Source organism: Parus major, chromosome Z (assembly GCF_001522545.3).
Source record: "Parus major isolate Abel chromosome Z, Parus_major1.1, whole genome shotgun sequence".
NCBI classification, from domain to species: domain Eukaryota; kingdom Metazoa; phylum Chordata; class Aves; order Passeriformes; family Paridae; genus Parus; species Parus major.
In genome coordinates, this window is record NC_031799.1 from 40,570,346 (window position 1) to 40,597,523 (window position 27,178).

The 27,178-nt window shown below is 40.9% G+C and overlaps 1 protein-coding gene across 8 annotated transcripts in view; it reads right to left on the reverse strand.

The window, feature by feature from the left end:
• The window catches only part of SEMA4D (semaphorin 4D), a 97,809-nt gene extending 83,533 nt beyond the window's left edge, over positions 1–14,276 (reverse strand). For 6 of the 8 annotated variants that reach the window (XR_001525402.1, XM_015652761.3, XM_015652760.3 and 3 more), the window contains exon 1: positions 13,881–13,964. The gene's annotated coding sequence lies outside the window, so the exon portion shown is untranslated. Of the gene's footprint in view, positions 1–13,583; positions 13,660–13,880; positions 13,965–14,038 lie in introns of those variants that run through there. The other 2 variants (XM_015652757.3, XM_015652756.3) reach the window with 2 other exon arrangements.
• Between the last annotated feature and the right edge of the window lie 12,902 nt (positions 14,277–27,178).

Sequence of the window (27,178 nt, forward strand, 5' to 3'; positions counted from 1 at the left end):
CCTAACTATCCACTCTTGAGGTCCGTCCCACACAGCTCAGATATGTGGCTAACGCTCATATCCCCTTGCCCCACACTCTTTAATTTTGCTGTATATTCAATAAACAAACAGCTACTGCCACCTTTCCCTCCTCCAAGCATTTGGGATTCACTTCTGCAGAAAGACTTACTTGGAAAGCATTTTCAGATAAAACAGCCAAAGGCAAAGTTGAGTAACTTAAAGGAGCAGGACCTCTCAACATTCAAAATTCTGCTTCCTCTCCTTCCATGAGGCTCACTTTCTTATTTCAAACTACGCTGTCAATTGCATATGGCAGTGACCATGCTTCCCACTGGTGTTTAGACACCATAAAGTTTTAACACACCTGCCTGTTTGGGGCCCTCCAATGCCACCAGAATATGACAGCCCTGGAAGCACTATAAAACCATCAATTACACCTGGTTCTGAAGTCTTTAAATTTTTGCAGAAAATGGAACTCATTGATTGTGAAAGTGACAAACACCATCCTTTCACAATCTCCAAGTCCCTCTTTTTTACATAAAGGGAACTACCTAATTTGGTTTTCTCAGGCATAGTTTGACTCCTGGAAGCGAGTTTCCAAAACTTCCGTAATCACTTCCTCAGTCTCTCAAAAGAATCACTTATATTTCTTCTCTGTTTCCCAGATGTTTTTTAAAGCTCACATTTTCGTCAGCTACAAAATATTAAACTGTCCTTGCTTCATGTCACATCACAGTAACACAGAAAACTTTCAACATTTTCACACAAACTCCAAAACTCAAACAAATAAAATTAGGAATTAAAATTAAAGCAGAGTTCTGAAAATGGAGAAAGAAATCTTTGCTTTGGGAGATCCAAAAGTAAAATATTTTTACTCTTTAATTAAAATTGATTAAAAAATTAGTAAGATCTGCTTTATATCCTGAAAATGATCATGGCATCCTGAGAAACTTGAAGAAACATGGCAGCAATGTAAGCAGATAAACCTTGTGTATAAGAAAGTTTTGCCAAATGTTTAAGGCATTCAAGTCCAAAAGTAAATAAATCCCTGTATTTCATCATACAGACACTAGACAGGGAAGGGGAAGTGCTAATGAAAACCTCAGGTTTTAAAGTGTTTCCTGTTCACACCAGAAACACTTCCTCGATTAATCAGTGTATTCAACTATGATGCATGTCTACATGACCCCCAAGTACAAAGCCATTACACAATAAACACTGAACCTCACCAACACGTTTTCAACTCTGCAGACGGACACAAGAAGAAGCATTAAGCTTCATTACTGATCCTCCCTGCGAAAAGAGCTTCTCCCCCTTTAGAATTTTCAGAGCTAGGCTGTTCCTCATGCCTCTCAGAGATGTAAAAGCTGACCTCAGGCTTTGGACCGGATCACACTGTCCTCCTGCCAAAGAGCTGAGCAGGGGGTTACAGCCAAAGTCCAGACACATGCCACAATTACCACAGCAAACACTCAGCTGTTTTAGTCAACTCCAATTGCCACCTGCCACAAAGCTGAACCCCAAAATAAGCACAAGTACTTTACTCCTATGGGTAACTCACTGGCTGACAGGCTGCAACAGAGCATCTCATGAATTCTGCATCTTGCTGTGCATTTTATGATAAGTTAACAGCTTTTACCTTCCTACTCCTTGCCTCTGCCACAAATGCATTCACCCCAAGTACTAATACAAATACAAGCTTTTGAACAATTGCTACACAGACTGTACAAATCACAACAGAGCCCCAGAAAATACCATCACATTGCTGGTGCAGTCCTGGACACTGCATGCCTTGCCTCTTATGCTATACACTTAACCCTTTGGCACAAATCCCACTACTGGTTCAGCATGATGAGTCTGGAAAATCTGTGCCAATGTGCAAAGAGAACAAACAGCTATGTGTGTAATTTGTTGTACATGATAGAATTAGGAATTTTAGGCAACGAAAAAACAAGCTTTATATACAATATGTCTTTGTCCTAGGTACTAGAAATACCTACATACGTAACCTGATTTATATAACCAGATAAATTTACCAGTCACTAAAAACACACTATGCCAACTGTAACTATCTATGCAGTCTTCATCTAAAATTTAGATTAAAACAATTTCTAACCAGCTAGATATTAAAATTTAGACTAAAGTGATTTTAATTTTAATGAAGCTTGACTTCTAAGTCCCATGGAATATATTTGTCTCCAAAAGCAAGGTATCCGCTATTGTTTTTATGAACTTCTTTGGAGTAAAGGAAATTAAATATAAAGAATTTAAACTAAACTGAATTTTAGCTACAGCTTCTCTTTCAGTGAAAAGCAATAATCATCCATTTTTATTACAGTTTTGTCCTTCACATTCCTCTACTCAGGATGATTCAGGAAACACTAAAGTTGCTTGTTCCAGTACAGTCAGTACCCACCTGACATTGTTCTGGCTCACGACAGTACAAACAGTTCCATCAATGCATTTAAAAAAAAATGGCTTGCCAAAACAAACACAGTGGCTCAAAGCTGCACTTTCCCTCTTTGAATGCTAAAATTGATATCCATCATTATTGTCAGGATCTCAGCAATAAAACTTCATTTTTCTTGCTTTCCACAAGAATCTTATTATATGCCACCGTCAAATATTATGGACTATAAAAAATGTTTGTGGCTTTACTGTTAATATCTGATTAATTTTAACCCTAACCAAAGGTTCACCTGTCTGAACAGAGGGCATTCTCAGGGGCAATGTATAAAGAAAAACACTAACAGCATGTTGCCTAAGTAACCAAATACAGAATCTCAGCTACATTTACAATTTTCAACCCTATAAAGTCTTAAATCTCAAGGTTTGAACACCTTGAACTCATGCAACCACAAAGGATTTTCACCACCTCAGGAAGAGTCTCAAAAGAGCCTGCTGAAGTCATTTGATCACATCTGAAGAAGTTTTGAAGTTACAGCAGCAATCCTGCAATGACATCTAACCAAACATTTTTATGGTGCTACTGGCTGTAATGTGAGTACTACATTAAAAATCCACACTGCTCTTCCTAGTGAGATCATTAAAACAATTTTCAGAAGCCCACATAAAAACCTGCAAATCCTGAACAAAGGCTGCAGTACTACCTTCTATTCCTTCCTGAACAAAGGATACAGTATTATCTTATCTATTATCTTCTGGCATATCTATTCCAGCTGAGCTTTATCCAGGCAGACATTTCAGGATCAGGGTGAACTGTTCAAAGACTGCCCAAACATCATGGTCTGAATACTCAAGTTCAGAGCTGCCACAGCACCTCTCTAACCAGAAGCACATGCTCAGATCATCAGTCTGTTCTGCATTTTATATACCCATCTTCAAACTCTAACACATGCTTTCAGTATCCTTTAGACCACTTGATTCTCACCTCTACACATCTCTGTCTCACTTTTATGCAGTTTCAAACAATGTTATTTATCTGGATATTGCTTGGTTTTATTATCTCTTAGTGACACAGGACATAAACCCTCACAAAGCTTGCAAACAAGTTTTCAGGACCCTAAAATAGTGGTTAGAATCTTAACTGAAATTGACAGAAAAGCTAGCTAACAAATAATGTATTCTGTTCTCAAGCATTACCCCAATTGACTCCTGGCACTGTAACACTGCTATGGGAATGTTCTGCCACACTGTAGAAGCTGACAAAAACAGCACAACTTTCTTCTCATGTGGTTACTGCCAGAACAAAACCTCAGAGAGGGGGGTTGTGATTTTGGTGTTTCACTGACAGCACTCTTCTCTCAGAAGACAAATGATCATGCTTCTTCATGGATGTAACTGTATTCACTTGCATAATGTCTTGAATTCAGGTGGTAGAATAACTTGATCCAAAAGTTAATTTGGCCTTAAAATGCATCTGTTTAACTCTGGTTAAAACCAAAAATTGCCAAAACAATGCCTAATCCTCTGTCCACTAAAAAAAGACCAATCCACACTGACTAGTGCTAAACCTCGTATTTCTAATTCATGAAAATGGATGGAAATGCTCTAACTATGCTGCCATGTCCATCTGACATGCAGTCCTGATATCCCAAAAACCTGTTTTCTGCTTTTACTTGGATCTCAAGCAGACAACAGTTATCTCTTATTTCAGAGTGACCAGAACTACTTATTCATATCACAACAGTCACTGTAAACCATTCCCATTACACGGGAATTTATAAAAAATTACACAGATTAGTAACAGTATCAATATCCTTTGCAGTTTAAATGAAAAAAAGTAGTTTGCAATACCGTCTAATTTTTCCTCCAAGTTTTCTTTTTCTTATCTCTTTTGTAATGGAAACTTCTAAATTTCCCAGCATCATGAACTTTCCAGTCCTTTTTTCATAGTCACTACGACCTTTCCACAGTAACCAACTTTCAGTACCAAAAACTCTCCCAAGGAATGTTAGGGATCTGTACAAGAGCAGCATAAAAGGTGCTTTGCTGCATGGTCAAGGCAGAAGCAGTACATGAGGCCCTCAGTAACCACAGAGTCTGCTAAGCCTTAGCAATTCAGATGGACCAACACATCTGTAGCACTAAAACTCCTTGTTTTGGAACCCTAAGCAATTCTGTCCATTTAAACTATCAACCACAAAGCTTAGTAGCAGCTATGCTATACACTTCTTCCTTGCAAAAGAAGTGACGGCAAAATGCTGGAGAGACTCAGCATGCAGTCCCAGCAAAATATCTGTCATTTTCCCTCACCAAGACAGCAATGGCCTCACATAGAGTCAGCCCTGATTAGTCCAAAGCAAAAAGAAAGCCTAACAGTATCTTAAAGTAAAAGCACAGAAAAAACAGTTTTATTTCATCCCTCTGCAAATGTCCCACTGCATTAGTTCAGGTATTATAGCTCAGCTTCTTCTAGCACAAACATGAAATCCAAAGCAATTCACTGTTTCTTCACAAGGATGATCTAAGAAAAGTGGCAAAATTCTTTGCATTTCAGTAAAAAAAAATTCTCAGGAAGTGCAACATGCTGCACCTGGGAATTACAAGTGGACAGAGAATACTCCTTTCGCAGTCCTGACACCTGGCCATGGCTGCATGAAGAAAAGTACTGTTAGGAACACAAGGGTGGGTAAAGGAAGGAGAGATGTGAAGACGCAGCAAGCATAAATATGCCCTTCCACACAGCTTGCAAACCAAGAGCAAGCCTAAGTTTCTGCAGGAACAGTTTGCTCTCCCCACCAGTGTTAGGTTTTTGTGCATCAGCCACTATACTGCTTAAGAAACTACAATTTAGGGTATCTCATGTTCCTCCTCTTTGAAAATAAGTCTTATTCAATAGAGAATTAGGGTTTTTGTTTCCTCAAACACTTTTATCAAAATAACAAATCCCCTTGCATAATGAACTTAGAGTACAATTTTGTAACAACATACATGGATGTAAATAAATAGCAACTAAATTGGTGCAGTGATGTTAGTGCATCTATGATCAAAGTAAGATAGCCATCTCCAGAACATCACATATGCCCTCAAATGTCATCTCAAAGTCTACCAAATGGGGAAAGGACAGCTGTGTTCCTTATAAAATCTCCACACTCCAAGGAATGTAAATAAGGGATATTGTTAAAATGAAAGATCTAGTTAAAGCTATACATTTATAACTTTTAAAAGGTTTCCCCCTCCTTTCTGTATCTTCAATCAAAGGTTATAAATGTGTAAGGGATGGCTGTTGCCATGGAAATATTCAGGCCAACATCTCTCTGTGGGAACCTCAAAGCTCCCTTCACTGTCGGGCGCCTTGTAATGACAGGGCCACATCAGCACCTTTGACTCTCAAAGCCCATTTATTGCATAGAAATTAGCACAGCTGACTCCATTCACCTTCCACAGACAAACAGTAACTACTCCTGCCCAACTGACTTTCTGCTGCACTCGCCCATTCTCCTAGGACATGCTCCCAAACCTGTTTCAGCACCATCCCTCACACTACACCAAATTCATCTTCAAAGTATACTGCCTTCTCAGCTAAAACTAAGCAGAAACCAGAGGTTACACAGGCCATCAGATGCTTCACCTGATCAAGAGCATCATTTCATAATCTGCTGAGAAATTTCTTTTTCCAAAGCAATTGACATATAATAAATCTGCATCCTATTCCAGAAGATGGAAAGCAGAGCTATGAAGAAAAACAGAGGCAGACATGCAGCGACAGGAACTGAACTCTCATAAAAGCCAACAATTAAATTAGAGAACAGAAGACAGATTCTGAATAATGGTTACTTTTACCTCTGGTGATTGTCAGTGGTAAAGAGGGGTAAAAAGGGGTCTTAAAAACCTCAGTGGAATTCCTGGATATCAGCATGTACCATTTGATGCACAATCAATTTATGCACATAGGAGGCCCATTTCAATGCAAATGCAAACTGATGCCTTTTTTTATTATTATTTTAAATCCATTCCAAAGAGGCAAGTCCCACCATCTGAGAGTGTGTTCTTACCAACAAATGCACACAAGCCAATATACACATTTAATTTATGCAGTTACATGTCTGCATGAAATAGATTTGTGACACATACCGTCTGATACTGCAGTAATAAATCCCTTAGACACATAAAATGTAAGATTCAACATACATTTAGAACAAAGATATCTACAAATTTGAGGAAAGAAATTATTTCAGTAGTATCCACTCTCATTAAAAATAGCCAGTCAAGTATTTTAAACAGCTAATATACTGTAAATGTATACCTATGGGCTGGTTCTTTCATTTTTTAATTCTTTAGAGAGAGAAAGTTGTAGAGATAAAAGCTCTTAAGCCTATGGAAAGGTCTCACATATTTATCATACAATCCTTCACAACTAGTTCCGGTACAAAGGAAGTGAAATGACTTCTTAAGTCTCACCTAGAAGATAATCAGGGTGACCTTTCAAAGAAGTTTATCAATTTCATTGATGGTGAGGAAAACCTAAATCAGATTCAATTGAGCAGTAAATTTATTTCCACAGGGGCAAGCATCTAAACATTTAACTGTAGATTTCTCAACAACCCAAATAATTTAATGAAGAAAAAGGCAGTCATTCTCTCATCTAAATCAAGAAAGAAAAACTTAACTCCTACCACTGAGCAAAACAAACACTTTTTAATGGCTTTGCAGGGCTTTTGTTGTTTTGCTTTTTTGCTGGGGATACTACTTCTGTCAAAGGTACTTATTTTCTTTACACCTACAGCTCTGATTAACAAATAACTTTCTGACAAAGGGACCCTTCAGGTGGGGTACATCTACAACCACACACAGATGGGGATTTGTGCACGCACACATATCTCTTGCAAATCCTTAGTAATTATATGCAATTGCTGAGTGGAAACAGGAATGCCTGAATTTCTTGCCTCTGGCCATTTTAGGCACTTTTTTGTGAAAAGAAACAACAGATATATGGGAGGGGAAAAAAAAAAACCAAAAAACTGAGCACAGCATTTGTCTAGCAGACTCCTAGAGCTTGTTACTGGGAGCTTTTGTTTTTTGGGGATTCTGTGTGTATGTGTGTTTCTGGTTGGATAGTTTTGCTGTTATTGTTGGTTTGGGGGGGGTGGATTTGTTTGGTTTGGATTTTTGTCGTTCTTGTTCTTTTGAGAGATCAGGAGAGTATACTTGTGCGTGTCCCTGTACTAGAGGGCAACCTCGGCAGGCATATGCCCACCCTCAGCTACGTTCCAGCCACACAAACCTGACAGGTTTTAGACCAGGGCCCTGATTATTGACTTCTTTGTGCAGACTACTCTTCTCTTCTTAAATGCTTTGCAGACAATTCTTACCATACAGATTCAGACACAGCAGTATCTCGTGGCCCACACTGCAGTGGCTTGAATTACAGAGTCTACTGAGAAAATCCAAGATGGAGTGCAGAAAGAAGGGCAATTTTGTAAGATTAGGTTGAGAGAATATTGATTGTCCCAAAGCCTGTCATTGGATCAGCTGGTCCAATGATCCCCCTTCCACAAACTGTCTTCCTTACATCTGCAGACAAACAAAAGGAGTCTCATCTGATTTTACTGAACAGCCAGATGTTCTGCTTGCATTAACAACTGGATTTTATTTCTTAAGTGTGACTTAATAAATGTCTTCAAAATAAATTCAAGCATTACTAGATGAGGTGAAAGCACAGAGAAGAATTATCTGTAAAATACTGTACTGACATACATTCTTACAAGTTACTGTAACTCTAGAAAACAAACCAGTGATAACCATGTGCAAATGACAGCCCCAAACACAATGTATTACCAGTTTAGTCCTTCCTATTGTCACAATAAACGATCTGCAAACCAGAAAGGTAAAGTAATGCATTTTCTGGAGATACATTACTGAATTAACTGTGTCCTCACACAAACTTTAACCAGACCACATCAGGCACAGCAAAACAAACAACAGCTCCTTTTCAAGTATTCCAGAATTATGAGTTTAATTACAATAAACCTAACCAATGTCAAGCACAACTTCAATGACCTGATTTAAGACATCGATTGAATGTTCACTTTGTTTTTTAAGAAGTCTGTATTGCTCCATTCTCCCCAGAACATATAAAATTTACACAGAGAGAGAATTCAAATCCAAGAGAATCCACATCTCTAGGTCTCTTCCCCACATCCTGCATTGTTTTTCCAGTAACACACAATCATAACTCATTATCTCTTTCAGTGGAAATGAGAACAAAGACATTCTATAAAAAAAAACAAAAGCCTCCACATTTTTGTACATCTCTTTGTATATTCAATGACAAAGTTCATACATTATCATTTGTTTATTAAAAAAAACCAAACAACTGAGCATACACTTATAAATCAATTATTTGGGGCAAGAAGAAAGCCTGCTTTACATTGGGAGAAGGAAGAAAACTCAGAAATACTGTTAAAGCTGGTCTTTAAAGTGAAAAAAAAAAGTGGTTTAAAGTAGTGAAAACTACTCTTCAACAAAGCAAGAACTATAACCACATTTCATGCATTTTTCCCCCCAACTCCTTGGCTTTCCCATTTGCAAGGTATGCAAATCTTTGTGGACCTTGAGGTTTTACTCAGGCACAGGGAACACCAGCCGCCCCCACTTGTCTCGCCTTGCTGCGGTTCTGTCAGACCTGCTTTAGCTTCCAGACAACCTTTGGTCTCTCTGCTGCACACCAGCAAAGAGCTAACCAAGTCTGTAGAAGTTTTTCCTCTCCTCCTTGCTTTCCCAGTAGAACTAGCCATTTCCATAACCTTCCCCTGCTTTGCATATTCTTTTCTGTCTCCCAAGCTAAGCAATCAGATGCACTACGATATCAAAATTTTCCAGTCTGCTAATTCCATATATTTCCAAGTCACTTCCATACCAGTGCTCTAACACCTACACATCTACTCAGCCTGTACAACCCTGCAGAGAAACACACAACCAAGGCTCTGTGCAAGAAACAGGGAACCTGCCTTTCCTTGCAATGAGGCCAACAGGTACTAATTTTGCAGCAGTGTTCAATCCTCTTTAGCCTGCCTCATATATAGGCTAATACTAATTTTTTAAGAGGATCAATGCAGTAAATGCCTAGTGGATTATGAGCTCACTGCTGTACATGAACAGAGACAAAAAGAAATAGGCGGAAGAGCAGAGAAAGACAAAAAAAGTGTGTCCATTATTTCTTGTACCAACAAACTTGGTTCTAAACTTCATACATTGTCTTCAATTAACTATATGTATAGTCTTTACAAAGATTCCTAAGTTCCTTATCTGCTTACATCTACAGATTATTATTATTTTTTGTCTGATTACAGGTTTTTTTTAATTTTACCATCTGTTTTGTTTCCCCCCACAGGCCACAAGAACCAGCCCCCTCAGTACAGAACAACTAAGTCTTGAAGTAAAGGCTGCTGTTTGGTGCTTTAAAAGACTTACGTTTCTAAAGTCTCAAGAGTTACAGTACTGAAAACAACATTCATGCTCCTCCATTCAATACAAGTCTTTTTTTTCATCCTCCATCCCACCATAAAAAAAGATAAAGCCCTACACCCAGTAAAAGGAAGTTCTGGTGTATTTATTAATTTTGTTTTCAGAAACACTAACATACCCAGAAGCTTGCTGCACTACAACTTGGTGTTACAGGGAGCAGGAGGAAACAGAGCAGCTCTTGGACACTCTTGGCTAGAAGCAGAGCTCAACACACTTACCGCAGTATCCTCCTCCATGGTGAAGGCAAGCTACAGCAACACCTCCAGAAGCTAAACAGGACTTTGCATTCCTGGAACTTTACGGACAAATAAAAGACTATAAAAGCTTTTTGGCCAAAATACAATTAAATGTAAGACCTTATTAATCCAGTTCTGGACAGCAAGATCCGTAACTTCCCAATCCAAGATGACAGCACACATTAGTCTGAAATAGGAAGTTCTGCTTTTTTCTTTATAGCTGAAGAGCTATGGGAACATAAGAAGTAATTTTAGAATCCTTTCATTAATTCATCTGAGAAACAAGGACAAAACCCTCGTATCAGAAGGGAAACAAAAGAGCTTCCACATCTAGCCTGCACAGCTATATCAAAACACAGTCAAGTTAACTGCAAATGGAAATTGCAGCAGTACCTTTTGGTTTTCCCAAGCTCTTTTTGGTACTCAACCAGTTGTATGCTCCGCTGAAAAGCTACTCTTCAGCCACTTCAGCTTCCAAAACTCAAGACACGAGTAAAGTTAAGTGGGACTTTTATCATTCTTTTCAATACGCTTCTTTTATCTATCTACCTAGACATTCACACACAAGACTGCTATGCAAAACCAGATGAAGAAGGCCTTATAAAACACTGCTTTATCATCAGAGAAATGACTAGTTAGAAAAAAGGAGGCAGAAAACTTCAGAGAAAGAGCAACCAAACAAAAAGCAAAAAGTGCTTCCCAGCTCCTTGTTTATTATGCAGGTTCCCAATTGAGCATACCTTTCTTCAGTTAATTAACATGGCATACAGCAACTGAGTACATGGCATAACAGAGAACACTCTCCCACCAAACTGTTTAATATTATCACAATGAAAGTTTACTATCTGCTTTACTTGTTTGTTGTCATCTTTAAATCTTCAACATTATTCTCACATGCTACCCAGAATTTAAAACACTGTGAAACATTGTCTCAGTCACATCTACAAATACTTGATTTTTAGTTTAATAAGAAACATAGCAGATCACCACCCATTCATGAATGCTTTCATGGTCATATACTTTAAGAAACTGCTTTTCAACTAATTTACATTTTTAAAAATCAGATTATGGCACAACCACCTATCAACTTATCCAACACCTTTTGCAAACTAGGTGGCGTATGCAAGTATTACATCTAATGCTAGCAACTCAGCACAAGAATTAATTTTGACATGATTGAAAAGGACCTCCCACTTGCCTTACTGCAAGAAAACAGCTAAGAAAATGTATTTTAAAACGAAAAGATTCATTTGGCACACACCCCCTAAGACAGCTGGGAGAGAGCGCAGGAGTGCACTGCAGAGCAAGCACAGTGCAGATTTCAACTCCACCCAAGTGGCCTTCAGCAGATGACAGATCCTCTCAAGTTCTCCAGCTCCTCCCTAGCAAAAGGCTGCGTGAAGCAGAGAACTCTGAAGCTCAGCTACTCACGAGGCAGGCCAATATGGGATGTGCCAAGACACCCAGAGGTCCTTCTTGCAGGACCTTTAAGTGATATAAATCCACATATTTTGGCAGGGTACTGCTGTATCCACACAAGGTTAACAAAAAAGGTTATCAAGTGTTCAGTGTAATAGCTGTTTATGCAGGGACTGGGATGGGGGGAGGAGAGGGGACTGAATCATTATACTAGCAAAGAGATGGCAACACAATGTATTAAATCTGTGGGCACACCTGTACTTAGAGTGTCCAGAAAAACCTATGAATCAGTGTTACAGTTTTGAAACAGAACAGTTAGCATCAAACACTTCATTTGTTGTGGAAGTAGCTACCTCCCTCCCCACTAGCTACAATGGCTTTTGTTTCTTTAAAAAAAAAAAAAATAAATTAAAAAAGGCCAGAAATTTAAAGAGTAACTATAGACATATTTTGGTAGGTATGAATGCAAGCAGCTTTTGTCAGCAGACTCTGTAGCAATCCTTGACCATCGAAAAAGGTGTATAAAGTAATTGCTTCAGGAGAGGAGGGAGAGATGGTAAAATACTTCCTCTGCAAGCTAAGAGCTCATAGTAAAGACAGACTTCATCAGTCAAACCAGCTCCCCATTTACAAAGCCTTTTTTTTTTTTTTTTCTCCCTCTAAGAATATACATGCAGTAACACATACCCATGCCACTCATTTGCTTCCAGTGGAAAAAAGTCACCTATACCTCATCTCTGCTACCGGAAAGAATGATGAGTGGCCATCCATACATAGCCTGCTCATCCCAGGCAGCACACTGTACTAAGGCTCTTCCCCGCGCAGCAGGGAACAGGGTACGTACAGTGTTTCACCCGACAGGAGCCACTCGGGTCTCTCTTACAATGCCCCTTTCTAACTCAGTTTGTAAATGATACTCCCACTCCGGCTCGGCCTCCACATTCGCCATCCATGCAGCCAGCACAGCTTCCTTTAGGCGCACTTGCGTAACTGCCTGAGCTCGCACTCTTTCTAATAAAAGAAGTCATTAAACAGTTCTCTAACAAAACCTCCATACAGGTATCCAAAAGGGAGTATGACATCAGTAGCTATTTCTGAGCCTGATGGGCACAAAGCAGCCAACAGCCGTGTGCTAATTACTGTAGGAATTTTCTTTAAAAAATAGGCTTTATTATTACACTGATTTCCAGAGCTACTAGAAACACCTGGGTGCTATAAACTTAAAAGGTGATGTTTCACATTTTTCAGCCGAACTAACTCCCCACAAGAGGTACATGATAATAAAGACATAAACGAAGATAGGAAAATGCTTCAGCATTAAACCAAAAAGCAGACTTGAAAAATCCCTTCAACCAACAGATCCATCAGGTTCCCTCCCACACCAGGGCAGCGATCAAGCTCCTGTTCCCCTCCCTGCTAAAGGCAGTCACGTAATAGAAAGGAGCTGCAACAAAGAAGTTACCACGGCTGCATTCATCCACTAAATCCTTCTCCCTTAAGCGCCCATGATGCGTAGTTTTGTATACGCGGAAAATACCATGCAACAACCCACACCTCCGGGAAGCAGTGAAGACATCCCCTCCGAATTAGCTGAGGGGCAAACGGGGACAGAAAACTCTCTCTTCACCAGCATCCTATAAACTCGCACCTCTGTGGAGACCTGATTTAAACTCTCCTGACAGCTGAAAAATATGACAGCACTTAACAGCTCTTCAGAACACATGCAGCCGGTCACCCGACAGCAAACACCCAGCACCGCGTCCTGCTCTTCGCTGAATGCGGGACGCCGGCTCCCAGCAGACAGCGGCCTCCCCGAAGCGCCCGGACACACTCCTGGTAACCTGGGCTGCTGGCCCTTGGAAACCGACCGCTTCTCAACCAGGCGAAAGCGCCTCTCATCCGTCCTCAGCACCCTCGGGCGCGCCCCCAGCCCCCGTCTCCACGGCAGGTGCGGTCAGCACGGGCGGCAAGGGCCCGACCGCCGCCCCGGGAACGCACCTGGCGGAGCCGCAGCCGGCGGGCGAGCGCTCGCTCCCGCCGGACTCAGCGGGGCTCGGTAGCGGTGGGAGGAAAATCAGATTTATAAACCTGGCAGCCCTCGCTCATTTGCTGGTGCTGCAGGCTCCTCCTCTCCGTCTCGCTCCGGCCGCGTCGCGGGCGGGGGCTGCCAGCGCCCTCGCCCCCCACCCGAACCCAGCGGCGGCCCGGGCCCCGTCAGGCGGCAGGACCGACTGCGCTCCGTAGGTGCGGCCCAGCCGCCCACCCCCAGGCCGGGTCCCTCGGCCCCGCACCCACCTCGGCGGGAGAAGGCGCGGCGGGCACGGACGGTTGCTGCCCCAGTGCCGACCGCTCCCTCGCCGCCGCCTCCTGCTCCCTCCGCCCGCTGCCCGCCCCCCGCCGCCGTCTCCTCCTCCCCCGGCCGGCGCACAGCCCGCCCCGCCGGGCGCTCCTACCTGCGGGGGGCTGCGGCGCTCCCCTCGCTCGGCCCCCGCCCGCCTCGGCGCCGTCCCCGCTGCTGGGGTTGGGCCGGCGCAGCCCCCTCCTCCCGCGGCAGCGGGGGCAGGGCGGCGGGAAGGGCAGGCGTAGGAGGAGGAGTTGGTGCCCGTGTGTAACAAGTTTGGGTTGCCCCGCAGTATGGCGGCCGAGCGGCGCTGGGGGCGGACCCGGCTCTCGCTCCCGGGGGTCCGGCAGGGGGGCTGAGCCGCCTTCTCCTCGGTGATGCTCGTCCCTTTCCCCGCGCCCGCCGCAGCTCCGTTAACGGCAGCGGCCCCGTGGGGCGGCCGGAGCAGCAACGGCGCCGGGTGACATTAGCCCGGTCACGGCGCCGGCGGAGCGGCTCCTCCCGCGCCACCTGGCGCTGCGTGGCTTGGCAAGGCACCGAGACGCCTCTGCCGAAAGCAGGTGCAGTGTCCCGCAGTTCAGCCGGGCCGTGCGAGAGCCGCCGCAGCTCCTCGCACCTAGTGCCACTTGTCGCGTTCCGCTGCTCCTCCTCCGCCTGTTCGTCTCGGCCAGGATGCATCCGCTCGCCGCAGACCACAGGGAAAACCGCACCTGGGATCCAGCCTCTCGGCATCATGGGAATGGAATAACTCGTGTCGAAAGCAAACGTTACTGGAATTATTGCACCTTAAAGCATAGGTTCGCTTAGGTGACTGCTTGGCGGTATATAGAAGGAGGACAGAAAATAGGTCAGTAAATGCACAGATCTCACCCGCGATCCTTCTGCTGAGTCACTGATGAGTTATTGATTACCATCATGTCCCTGCACGCTGGTGTGACTGTTCAGATGAATGACATGGACCAACACATGGGTGTCGGGGTTTGGATTGGGGTTTGCTTTGGGTTTTTTTATTGCTGTGGAACAGGTGATACCAGTGTCATGAGATTGCCATAGCTTCGTTAGCAACACTCATTGAAGCAAGACCGAACAAAACATTTAGTTCGTCAGATACTGGCACTTGCTTTACTGACCGACCTTTAAATTCCAGCATTACACAACATTGTATTTTTACAATAACATGCTAGTCAATCTCTAATAATTCACATTAGCCGTAGGTAAGGAGTACTGTCAAGAAGAAATGATAGAGGAAATCGAGCCTCTTAAAGACATAGAAGCATAATGATAACCTTAGATGAAGGAAGTTTAGATGCAAAGCATCCTTGATATTTCAGGGTCTATGAAATGGTAGAGTATGAAGGAGGGTATTAGCATAGCCAGCAAACAGTCTGTTGTGTGGAAAACAGTGGGAAATCAGTTTTCCTGCATTACATTTTCAAAATAGTGGTTTAACTCAGTCCAGCTTGACATGGGATAACCACTGTTCATCACACCATTGACATCAAATAAGGTCATCATGCTATCAAAACATTGTATATTAAGCATGGGGAAGAAAGTCATACCCAGCTCTGGGGGACGACAGCAGTGGGGAGCAGGAGGGGCTGAGAAGCCATGGTCTGCCAGGAAGGAAGGTGGAAAACCAGTTCTGATGATTAACCTAAGCCTTACAGGGCCATAAAAAAGGATCAGATGAGCCCATGCCAGAAAATTCTTGCTGCAAATACAGCAGCATGATAAAAAATCCTTATCATATTTTATTTGGGCAGTTGCTATAATTTATCAGAAGATTAGCCTGCATCTCCACTGGGGCTGACTGCTGGTATTAATACACTAGCAAAACCCTCTACTATAGACAAAACTAAACATCTCCTGAGGGATATGACTATGAAATGATATTCCAAGGGAAGAAACAAAAATGTTTTTTTAATCATTAACAAAATCTAGGGCTTGGGCAGTTCTTAGCTCTGAGTACGAAAATCACAGGAATTTTGTTTCCCCAGGGAGCCTGCAGTTTGCACACATTTCCAAAAACCTGGAGTGGCACAAGGGAACTGGACCAAAGACTAGCACCAAGATAAAATTTCCCTTCTTTCTGACTCTATCCAGGTTAGGTGTCTTGACCTCTTAAGAATTAAATTGTTAATTTGTATAATGTAGTTTTCAATCTCCGTTCCCAGCAAAACTTAGAGAGTCTTGCAGACTTGAAGGAATTGATATTTTTACCTTTTCACATGGCAGATTCTCAGTCACATTTAGAACCTTCTTTCAAGTATAATGTATTACCAAATGGGATTTGATGACAAAAAGAAAACACTAGTAATAATAGTGTTGGGAACATACAGCTAGTACCATAAATTCCACCACTGAGAATTCCTTTTGGTTCCAGTTATAAGTCATGTCTTTCACAGGACTGTAAAACACATGGCCTCTGACACAAATTTGAGAAGTTTTCCAGAGGCCTGTAATATTAGTCTAGGTTGTATGTGAGCTAGTGGTGTAGGGCTAAAGACACTGGTCCTCACAGTAATTATAACTGATTTTGTTTTTCTAAAAAAGATAATAATCTTCCAAATACTGCATGCTGTGGCAATGAGATCATATAATGAATGGTTATTAATACATGTCCACATCAATTCCATAGTGGGTATTCCAAGGACATGGAGGAAACATGCTTTTAAAAACCTCTACTATAAGCATAATAAAGTCTAATCTTCAAAAGGACTTGTAATGCTTGCTACAAAGTATCAATATCTAAAGACTGCCTCAGTCCTAGTACACTTACTTCAGACAATGTGTTGAGGTTGAATATACACACGGGTATTTTAAGTCTAGGCAAGCTGTATCAAATCTCTGGCAGGAAAAAAAAAAAAAGAGCAATTAAGTAAGAAAAAGGGGTTAAAGAAAGCTGTAACAACTGATGGTGCTCTTAAGCCCTCAGTCCTTAACTAACCTCAGGAACAAATTAGCTACAGGGTAGAAGATACAGGAGCAGAGTAAGGAATGAGAGGAGATCAAAACTGTCTCAGAAGCCAGGTCTGAGACCGAGGGCAGATCTGTCCAAGAGTGAGTGAGTGAACAGGTGGTAGGTTTTTACTAAGTCAGTGAAAAGGGCAGTGAACATGCCCACAGGTTTGCAAACCAATTTATACTGCAGGAAATAAGTCAGTAGCAGAGTGCATGAAAGAGAATAAAAGAATAAATAGTTGGGTTGAATGAATGCAGCTGTGAACAATTCTGAATAAAGTCAAAGTTTCAAGCTCTACCTTTATATTGTTGTGATGGCATGACTTTTCAGTCATTGACTTAAACCAGCTTTAGAGGAAAACACATTGCTGAAAAAAAAATCCCTTTTCACTACCAGCTGTGGGAAAACAACATAATAAAAATAAGGATTTTAAATACATTTTACAGTCATGACAATAAAAACAGTTTTGGAAACATTAGTACAGAAAAATAAGCACACAGAAGGCATTTAAAAGCATTGCTCAATAAATTAATGTTGATTAATGTTATTAAGCTACTAGAATAGACATAGACCTAAAACTATTTGCAGAGCAGGAAGATGCCATTAACTATCCTGGTTAGGACCTGATACACAACAGCTCAAAGTGATTTGTGCAAGATTATACACTAAGTCAGTGGCAGAACCACAGATGGATAAAGCCTTGACCTTTTACTTTTGTATCTTCCCCATCAGGCAGAGAAAATGCATTGACTTCACTTTTGCAATTACAGAGGCAGTGAAACTAAATTATAATAGTCAAAGGGTTTTATCTCCTAACCTTGGGCTTTTCTGGGTTTTTTGGACTGAACACTTCCTATATCATTATGGATAAACATGGCAATTATGTAGAGGATACACTCAGGGACTTTAAAACTGTCCCTGTATTTACCATGTTTGTATGCCTAAAACAGAAGAAGAGAGAGCTTAGTAAATGCTACATAGACATCTGCATTTAAATGATGTAGCATAGGGGAAGTGCTTGTCTGGATGACGTGGCAGAGGAAGGTCTTTTTCTCTGCCTTTGGTGGATCTGTGTGGCTGAGAACATTGAAAAGGTCACAGAGAATATTTTCCTTTTCATTTCCTAATCTGGAATAACAGATTTAGTGGAGCTACACTGTAGGTTGGTGTCTAACCATGGAGTTACCCATAATCTAGTGCCCATTAAATCTCACAGCACAGCCTGTTAGAGAGTTTGATAAAGGGATAAAGAACACGGTGAATTTAGGGAAGGATAGGGATTCTCCTCATCCTGGTGCTGTGTCAGCATTCGTATTTTAAAATTAAATATTACTATCAAATTACACTAATAACATACTTCTCTCCTAGACAAAACAGCAACAACAAATATTTCGTGTTTTCACTTATCAGTGTCCACATACAGAGCCTGTAATCCTTATACAAACAGCTAATAGATGTGCATGGGTACAAAATTAAGAAACTAACCACTCCAGTGGCCTTTTCATAGGAAGATGGCATGGAAAGACTTAGAATCAACAGTCAATGAATAATAAATGAATGATAAAAGACACTTTATCCACTCTACATGGTGGAAGAAGTACATGGACTAGTGAAGGAGGCACATGTTTATTAATGAGAAAAATAATAAAAAAGGTGTCAGCAGTGCTTACCTCAGGGGACAAGGTCAATGAGGCAACATCAATAATGTAGTACATTAAGAATAATGAAGAAACTAAAACTCAATATATTGTTTTCATATTTTTTGAAAATGCAATTATATTTCCAAAGAGATCAAATTAATGAAAATTGTTTAATGTAGTCATCACCAGTCACAAGAATTATTTCTGATTACATGTTTTTCACATATAAAATATCCATCAAACTATTGGTGTGGGGTAACATATGCTAGTCATGAATAAATATGAAACCAGAGAGGTAACAAAGGTATTCTGTTGTTAACACCGGAAAAGCAAATGTAGGGTTTGACAGTAGTGGATTGAAACATTTAAAAACTTTATACTAAGCTTGCATTCTTCCTGTATGAACCCTATGTTTTTATTGCCTGCACTATTGCAATATTTTAGGATGTTTTCTTATTTCTCTTGCTTCTTTTTATAGACTAATAACTTCATATGATGCTTTACAAAAACAAATTAAGAAGTGGAATTATAAGAGATTTTTCTGGTGACAGACTTGATTGTAAAAGATAGTAACCACAGACCTGTCTCCTTTATGTATGCATGTCTCAGATCATAATGTGGCCTGAGAAGGGGGAAATGCATTACCACAGTAGTGAGTGAAGAGTCTGCCTTTTCATCATTCATCGTAGCATTTTAATTCCATTACTTTCGATGCACACAGTTTACTTGGAGAGTAAACACTATTAGGGGGATTGTTTGACATCTACCAGTGCCTGTAACTACCTTTGACTGTAAGTTCTGCTGAATTACCCAGCTAAAACCTGTAGGCTCCCAACTTTGAACCTTGATAGAAAAACAATGTCAAAGCATGTATGTCAAAGTTGCTCCTGTTCTTGTACAGGGCATCTTTCTCAAATAATGACGATCCAATTGATTCCTGTCAACATGCAAAAAACCATAAATCCACAAAATGAGAAGTCAGCAGTGGAAATATACTGTGAATAAAAGGTGAAAGCAGACTGCTTTCCTCTCCTTGTGTAACCTTTTTTTTTTTTTCCTTTTCCTTTTTTGTGCTGGCATCCCTTGTCCTTCTCACTCCCAAAGAATGCAAAAGCCTGATGTAACTTGCTTCTTGAACTAAGTTGCCCTAATAACCACCTCTTTGGCTGAAGCTAAACCAGGTCATGATTTCCCGGTGTGATGTCTGTCACAGGGACATTTTTTTCCTGCCCTAGAGTAGGGTTTTCCTTTCCACCAGTTGCTCCTATTAGATTTCTGTTACTTTATATGGAGAACAAAGCAAAGGATCCAATTGCCTCACTATTATAAATTAAATAAAAGGACATACAGTACAGGAGAGGATGGGTTTTTCTAAGCTGATATGAGCAATTTGCTACTATCAAAACCCTCTTGGGAACAGAACTCTGTTCCAGGGAGTAACAAAAGGAAAAATAAATAGATTGTAAGGGACCAAGGCTAGTCTGACAAGAGACTCACAAAGATAATTTTAAAAGGTCATTTTAAGCCTGCAGAAATTTGGAGCATTTTATAGCTTCTCTAAGACTTGTGTAACAATATAAGAGAGTAGTTGTGCACAGTATCAGAACTCATATCTGTATCTTGCTGTCTTCCCTGAAAGGGAAAGAAAAGTGCAAAGACTGATGATTACTGCCTTTAATGTGCATCGAGCAGTTTGGCTATCAGGAAAAGATGCCTTTTATCTCTCTAAAACAGTCCCCTCCTTAGAAATGATTTGTGTTTCTGCCAAACTGCCAGACCATACAGGAAAATTAAAAAAAAAAAAAAAAAAAAAGAAAGTTTGGAAAGTAGAGGAAACAAAAGTTTTATAGTAGAGCAAATTTGGATTATTTTTATATAATCCTGAAAATTCTCCATCGCTTAAACAAACACTACTTACAAGGAAAGAGATTCAATCTCTGTGATTAAAAAAGTTTTTATCCTGAAGGTCTTCTCATTTGGAAATTAATGTTTGTTAATTAACACTAAAAATACACATATATTCAATTACAAATAAAACAATTTGATTAAGCATTTATCTGGGAACAATTTATTGGTATTTTGGCATAAATCTGCAGTGTTTTAATATCAAGGAAAATTCCAAGGCAAGAAAGGAGGTATCCAAAATTCTTGGTAGTCTTCAGGGAAACAGGACGTGGTAAATAATGACAGCAGTAGAAGTCTGTTGGTCACTCAGGTTTACATCTCATGACCTCATTGCATCAGAGATGTGGGCTGTGGTCACCCTTGCAAGCTGCCGTCCTGCAGCTGGGCCCTGGTAACTTAATTTACCTGTGCTGAGCCTGGCAGAACTCTTAAGGAAAACCTATTGGCTCAGATTTTGGTTCTGCATTCTTTTGTGTGACATTGAAGTGATTTGTTACCCAAACAGCTGTCTGTCTTCCCTCTGACACAGCATGGTCACTGGCAAAAAAGGGAGGCAAGGAAGGCGCGTGGGAGGGCTGAACTGCACATTTGGGCTTACGTCCTGGACAAAAGTGAAACCTCTTTCTTACACCTTGTTGCTGAGGAACCCTGACTGTGCTACATTCAATTAAGTATAGCTGATATAGCTACTAACCTTAGGAGTAAATTAGAAGAACTGGGAAAACATAATGTACCCTTTGTTTTTCCTTTGATTAAGGCTTAACATTTCTTTTTTAGGTTAAGAGAGGTAAGAAGAAGACTAAGAAAAATGTCAGCAAAGGAATTATGAAGGACCTTAGCTGATAGCCACTGTTCTTTGTTTTGGCTTTAGGAATGAAAATAGAGAAAGGAAAGTCAAGTAGAAAGCAAGCATCTTTAGTAAGAAATAGCCAAGATAAAGAAAAAAAAAAAGTAGAGAAAAAAAGGTCAGAGAAAAATATCAGAAAAATTTAATGACCCGGCTGAGCCTGTTATTTATATGTTTCTCACATTTAAAATATGTTTTTCCACTGAGATAAGGAGAAAGATAAGAAATATTCTGTAATTAGGAGCAATAAAGTAAGTCCACTCCCAGACTTCCTAGGGTTTTGAAGTTTCTTTCAAGGCCTGTTGTTTCTGGTTGTTATATATCTTCAGTGTTAGGGCAGGTCTGGAGTTTCCAGCTTCTGGGATTCGTTGAGTGATATGCCTAGGGGCAGACATTTTAAAGCAATGCTTTTGAGACTCACTGGAAGTCTACTTCCATTGTGTAGTCAGTCTATATTGTGTACACTCCTTTATTGGAAAAAAATACCCTACAAAAATACCCTACAACAAAAAATTACTACAACAAAGGATAAGGAAATGGTATTTACTTCTTTCTGTGCCCACTTCTTTGACCTTGCAGCTGCACAAATAGCTCAGTCAAACACTGTCTGAATAGATTTCAGGGATCAGAATCATATCAGCACCTTCTGCTCACTGTCACACTTCATACAGATCCTCCTGCCTTTTTTCCGCATGAAGTCCCATTATTTTAAGGCAAAGACAAACAGTGCCAGACTCCCTGGCTGGTGCTCCCTTACCTGGTCCAGAGCCCAACCTCATTTGTTTGTCTGCAAGTTAGTCACTTGGAAATCATTTTATACATAACAGCCAAGGAAGTCTGGTAGTATGAAATTAATAGATAGAACGTAATGTCAAAAAAGCCAACAGCATCAAAAGAGCCGCTCATGAGTCTCTGTATGAAGCAAAGAAACAATTAAGCCAAGCCCAAATCCAAACATGTTGAGCTGCCTGCTATTTTTGCAAAAATAACAGATACTTTCACAAACGGTAAGTGATAGATCTTCCAGTGTCTAAATACAGATTCAAAATGCAGGCTAGGATTGCCCATTTGTGCAGGAAATTACCAGTGGTAGGAGCTGAGGAAAGCAGTGCCAGTGGTACAGTAGGCTGAGTTGAGAAGCCAAACTGTCCGCAATCTCAATGCAATGGACTGGTGGCACAGCATGCGCTTATACCATGTATCATTAAAGTTTCATGAACTGACTTATTTAACACATTTAAAAATGGGATAAGCAACTGCTCTTCGAGGGTTTTAAAGCCTATTAAGACCATGTCCTAGTTGTGAGGCATTATTGTCTTGTGTCCTTGCTGAATCTTGCTAATTACTTTGTTTTCAATTAAATGGAGAAGGCAAATAGGAGCATTTACGCAAGGCCCCTCTCTGGACCTTTAATCTCTTCAGAAGTGAAAGACTGTCCTCTTCAAACCTAAGAGCAAAAATTTCTGTGGGATGATCTCAACTGTTCCAGCTGTCTGATCATCAACTGAATTTGATCAGAGGGTGGTGCAAGACAACTTGCCCCTTCCATGCTACATTTTGTGGGTGCAACAGAGACACGGCTGTCCCTCTGTGTCATCACCTCTCTCCCCTTTTCCCAGGGTTTTAAAGCACCACAGCCCCTCTCCTCTTTTCCCAAGTGTCAAAAATGTGCTGTCAGCTCGGCTTGGCACCAGAGCAAGTTGAGCAAAATCCTGACCTGATAGGGAGGAACAAAGTTTCAGGGCAAATTGCTTCACCTCTAGCAAAAAGTACAGATGTGGAGGACAGCATGTTCTTCCCAATAACACCTCCCTTCTCAGAAGGATTTGTGAAATCCCTGCAAACACAGTCCTCTTCACAGAGCTTTCCCACAGAAGGAATGACACAAGCAAATGCCACTATTTAGAATGCTCACTGTTTTTTTTCCTTAATTTTGCCTATTCTGCCTCTATCATATTCTGGGCTTTACTGGTAATTCTTGCCCAGTTTCCAGTCACTTTATGATAAACCAGATGTAGCTGGCACTCAAGCAGGAATTGTTCTTCTAGTGTCCAGCTGAAAATATAGTTAGGGTAAAAGGCATATAGTGATTTAAAAACATGTATTTAGGTCCTGATAAAACAGAATAGGATATTTGTCCATGTAGTTAACACTCCTTTTGATGTTTCAAACCAAGAAAATTAAATCACACAAGATTTTTTTCCCTGTGTTCTGCCATGAGTCTAGCTGACTGGCTTACAGCAACGAGTGCATGAAGACTTCAGGGTAGTTTTGGAATGCTGATTAATGATAATTTGAAGCTGACTGAGCACAGGTCAGTTTAACTCAAGTTTTAACTTGAGTTTAAAAAAAGGTAAACACATTTCTGTCAGTAGTGTGTGAAATAGCAGGTTGTATGGGGGTGCAAAAGAGCCTGTCCACAGCTCATGTAGCTTGACAGCCCTTGTGCAATGTATGGGCCTCTACACTTACACCTCCCTTCCTCCTGTCCTCAGGCATCCAAGTGACCTTTATGGTGACACATTTCTCAAATGACCAAATGCAGTACAGATACCCAGTCAATAGGCATGTTTGCTGTGCTTGTTTCATAATGTGAATGGAGGTAGGACCTGCTCTCAGATTCACAAAACACTTAAATGTATCCACCAACCAGAACTAATTCACAGTATGAATTAATTAACAAGAAGTAAAAGTTAAAAAAAGGGGAAAACTGATGATTTTCACCCTTTATTGTGTATTGCTCCTCCCTGTTCTAAGAACAGCTCAAAATGAGTTGCAGGAACTGTGATTTGCATTGCTTGGTCATGTTTATACATGTTGTTAAACCACTCTCCATGCTGGTTTAGTTACACCCAGTACTGACACCCGTGATAAATGCAGGATTTTATGAGACAGTTTATAAAGCTCAGATCCTCATGTACTAGGGATTCTGCTACAGATAACAGAACAGCTCATATTGGAGGGAGCTGTGCACTTTTCTGTTGGTAGGTTTTAAGGATTGCAGATGATTGATCATTCAGTCCTAACCTGTGTAGCACAGAGGTCAGTGAATTCAGCCAGCTTTTTGCAGCTAGTGCAAATGATAAGCATCATGTTTTTTTTCCTGGAGCACAGTGCAGTAATCTTATTTGAAGACGGAGTAAAGATGGAAGGATGCAACTCCTCCAGGTTCAAAATTAAATATGGTGTTTTATGGTGTGGGAAGCTTGTCCAGCTGGTATTCAAAGTGTATGTAATTGCTTCTCACAGTTCTGCTTTGAAGGAGAGACTGTCAAGTTTTCATGATTATCTGCCCAGCACAATTCACAGACATGAAAGTCACATATAAATGTTTACAGACAGATATACATACCCACCATGCAAGATTGTTATTCATCCTACTCTCTTACTTTCAAAGAGCCAGGAAGGAGAAGAAATGCTGTACTGGTATATATAGCCTCATGAAGAACAAAGGATTGCATACAGTAAAATAATGCAGCATAGATCTCAAGGGAATTAATGATGGTTTGGTTGTTGGTTTTCCCCCTATCCCACCATGGAGCCTGTAAGTCTGAAAACCAAACACATGTGGGAATAAAACAGATTTCCTGTGTGCGTGGTAATCCTTCAAGAGCAAGGTTGTAACAGCAATGCTGCCTAACCAGTGTGTTTTCAGATCGCAGCAGTGTGTGATCTGTTTGAACCAAGAGGTGATCGGTTAATGACCGCTTGGACACTTTTTAGGCACTTGAGAAAATTGTAGCAACCCTCAAGCCTTTTACATCCCTCCACTGCAGCTGCAAGCCGACATGCTCCCTTGCTGAAGGCAGCAATAAGCTTAGGAAGCTTAGCCCAGCCAAAGTAATGAAATTACATGTCGCAGTTCAGTTTGCCATGGTCAGTGCCCTCCATTTGGAGAATAATTTTCTTGATAGCAACTGTTCTCAAAGCTTGGTAATACCAGCTCTTGCCTCCTGCTAGTCTTTGTGGAAATAAAATCCCTTATTTTCCTTTTGATTAAATAAAGTATCTCACAAAGCCAAAATGACAAAGCTTTAATGGTATTAGGAAGAAAAAACAATAAATTTGTCTCTAACCTCAGAGAAAAAAATACCAATCAGACTGGAGAGTGCAGAATAAAAAGAAAGGAGCACTGATTGATAACTCTCTGGGCATAAAGCTGAACACAGATGCAAACACATCTTCCCTAATGGAAATATTATCACATTTGGTAGCAATTTTATTGCTGGCCATGGCTGTTTCCTGGCATAGAAAATACAGTAAGTTCCTCTGGGAACAGAAATCTCCCTGAACATTCATGTGTATGAGGCTACCAAGTGTTTGGTGATGATCCAAGCTTGAGGCTTGCTTCTCTGTCTCTCCCCTGAAATCAGCTTTCATTCCTAATCTCTGCTCTGCACATGCATGGATCTGTCTCAGGTGAGGTGTCTGTTTGTTTGCAGCTATCATTTTTTTTTGAAGCTGAGCATTTCCTCAAGCAGCTTGCAGCAAGGCTGCTGGAGTGGTCTCCCAGAAGGCAGGCAAGGGTAACAGGAACACCTTCATGCAGTCTTGCCACCAAATGCTCCACACTATAAAACAGCAGCCTAAGTAATTACACTTTTGTCAGCACTTCTCTTGATTCCCTGGATTAGTACAAGGAAGACAGGCCATACTAGAAAGATCAAGGGCTGCGATGACTAAGGAGTTAATTAGGGAGGTCTGTACCTTCCTGGCTCTTGCTAGACCTACTGCTGCTGTAGAGATGTGAGTAGGGCCATACAGAGAAGGCCAGAAGGAGAAGGCCAGGTGTGAAATCAATGCCCTGCTGATGTGGCATTCAGGGCTCGGGGGAGCTGTTCCTTGAGGAGCCTCTCCTAGGAAAGTGGAAGTGTTGTTCTGACAGCCCTCCCGCTTTACTCTGCCGACTCAGCCGTCCTGTTTATGCATTCCTCCTGGATGCCTTTATCCTGCTCTGCAAGGTTTTGGGTGGCTTCTTATCAAATTAATTTCCCATCTTTCAGAAGTTGTTATTCATTAGTAATGCAGAAAAGCTTCCCATGCACTACAACCTTGTAAATGGAATTGGCGCTGACAGCAGTAAATGCCTTGTAACGTTCCCTTGCCAGGAAGGCGGTGTGTTGCCCCACTGCCAGTTTTCAAAAACATTTTAATTTCTCAAGTGAAATGTAAGAGTAGGAAGATGCAGTCTGAGCTCAGAAATCAATATCTGCTGCTAACAAAGCTGCTCCTTTGGGAACTTACTGGTACGAGCCAGCATGATAAATTGAGAGAAATTATGTGTGATCAGGTTTTGTAGAAAGCAGTTACATTATGATATTATTTACCATTTGTGCAGCACCATAAAATGGTAAGAATGACTTGTCCCCACACAAAGTATTTTGGTGCAATTTAATTTTCCTCAGCATGCATACAGTTACTGCTTAAACCAGATTTAATATTACAGAAATCTCTTGTTTATTGTTAGCCTGTGGAGTCTAAAGTATTTGCACTCAATGGTTTACTTATAAACATTCTTGTTCCTTTTTGCTCAAATGGGACAAAATCCTTACTTAAAATAAGTATTCTGCAATACTCCATCTTTGTTTACTTTACACAATGTCAGGCTTCCATCCTTGATGTAGACTGGAATATATTCCCAGCCTGACTCCTCAGTCCCCACTGGTTTAACTACGAAAATTGATAGTAAGTGGTAAGCAGCCAAAAAGCACTTTAACCCTTTCAGAGGAGGTCTATGACTGTGTTTCTTATGAATGAAGATGGCCATTCATTAGTAATGTAATTTTAATTTATTGCATGCTTAGTGAGTCCAGAGTCAGTTACAGAAGGAGAAAACATGAAGCTTAGACTATAAAAAAAGGAGGCATTGCAGCATGCAGAAAATACTGCTCTTGGCTT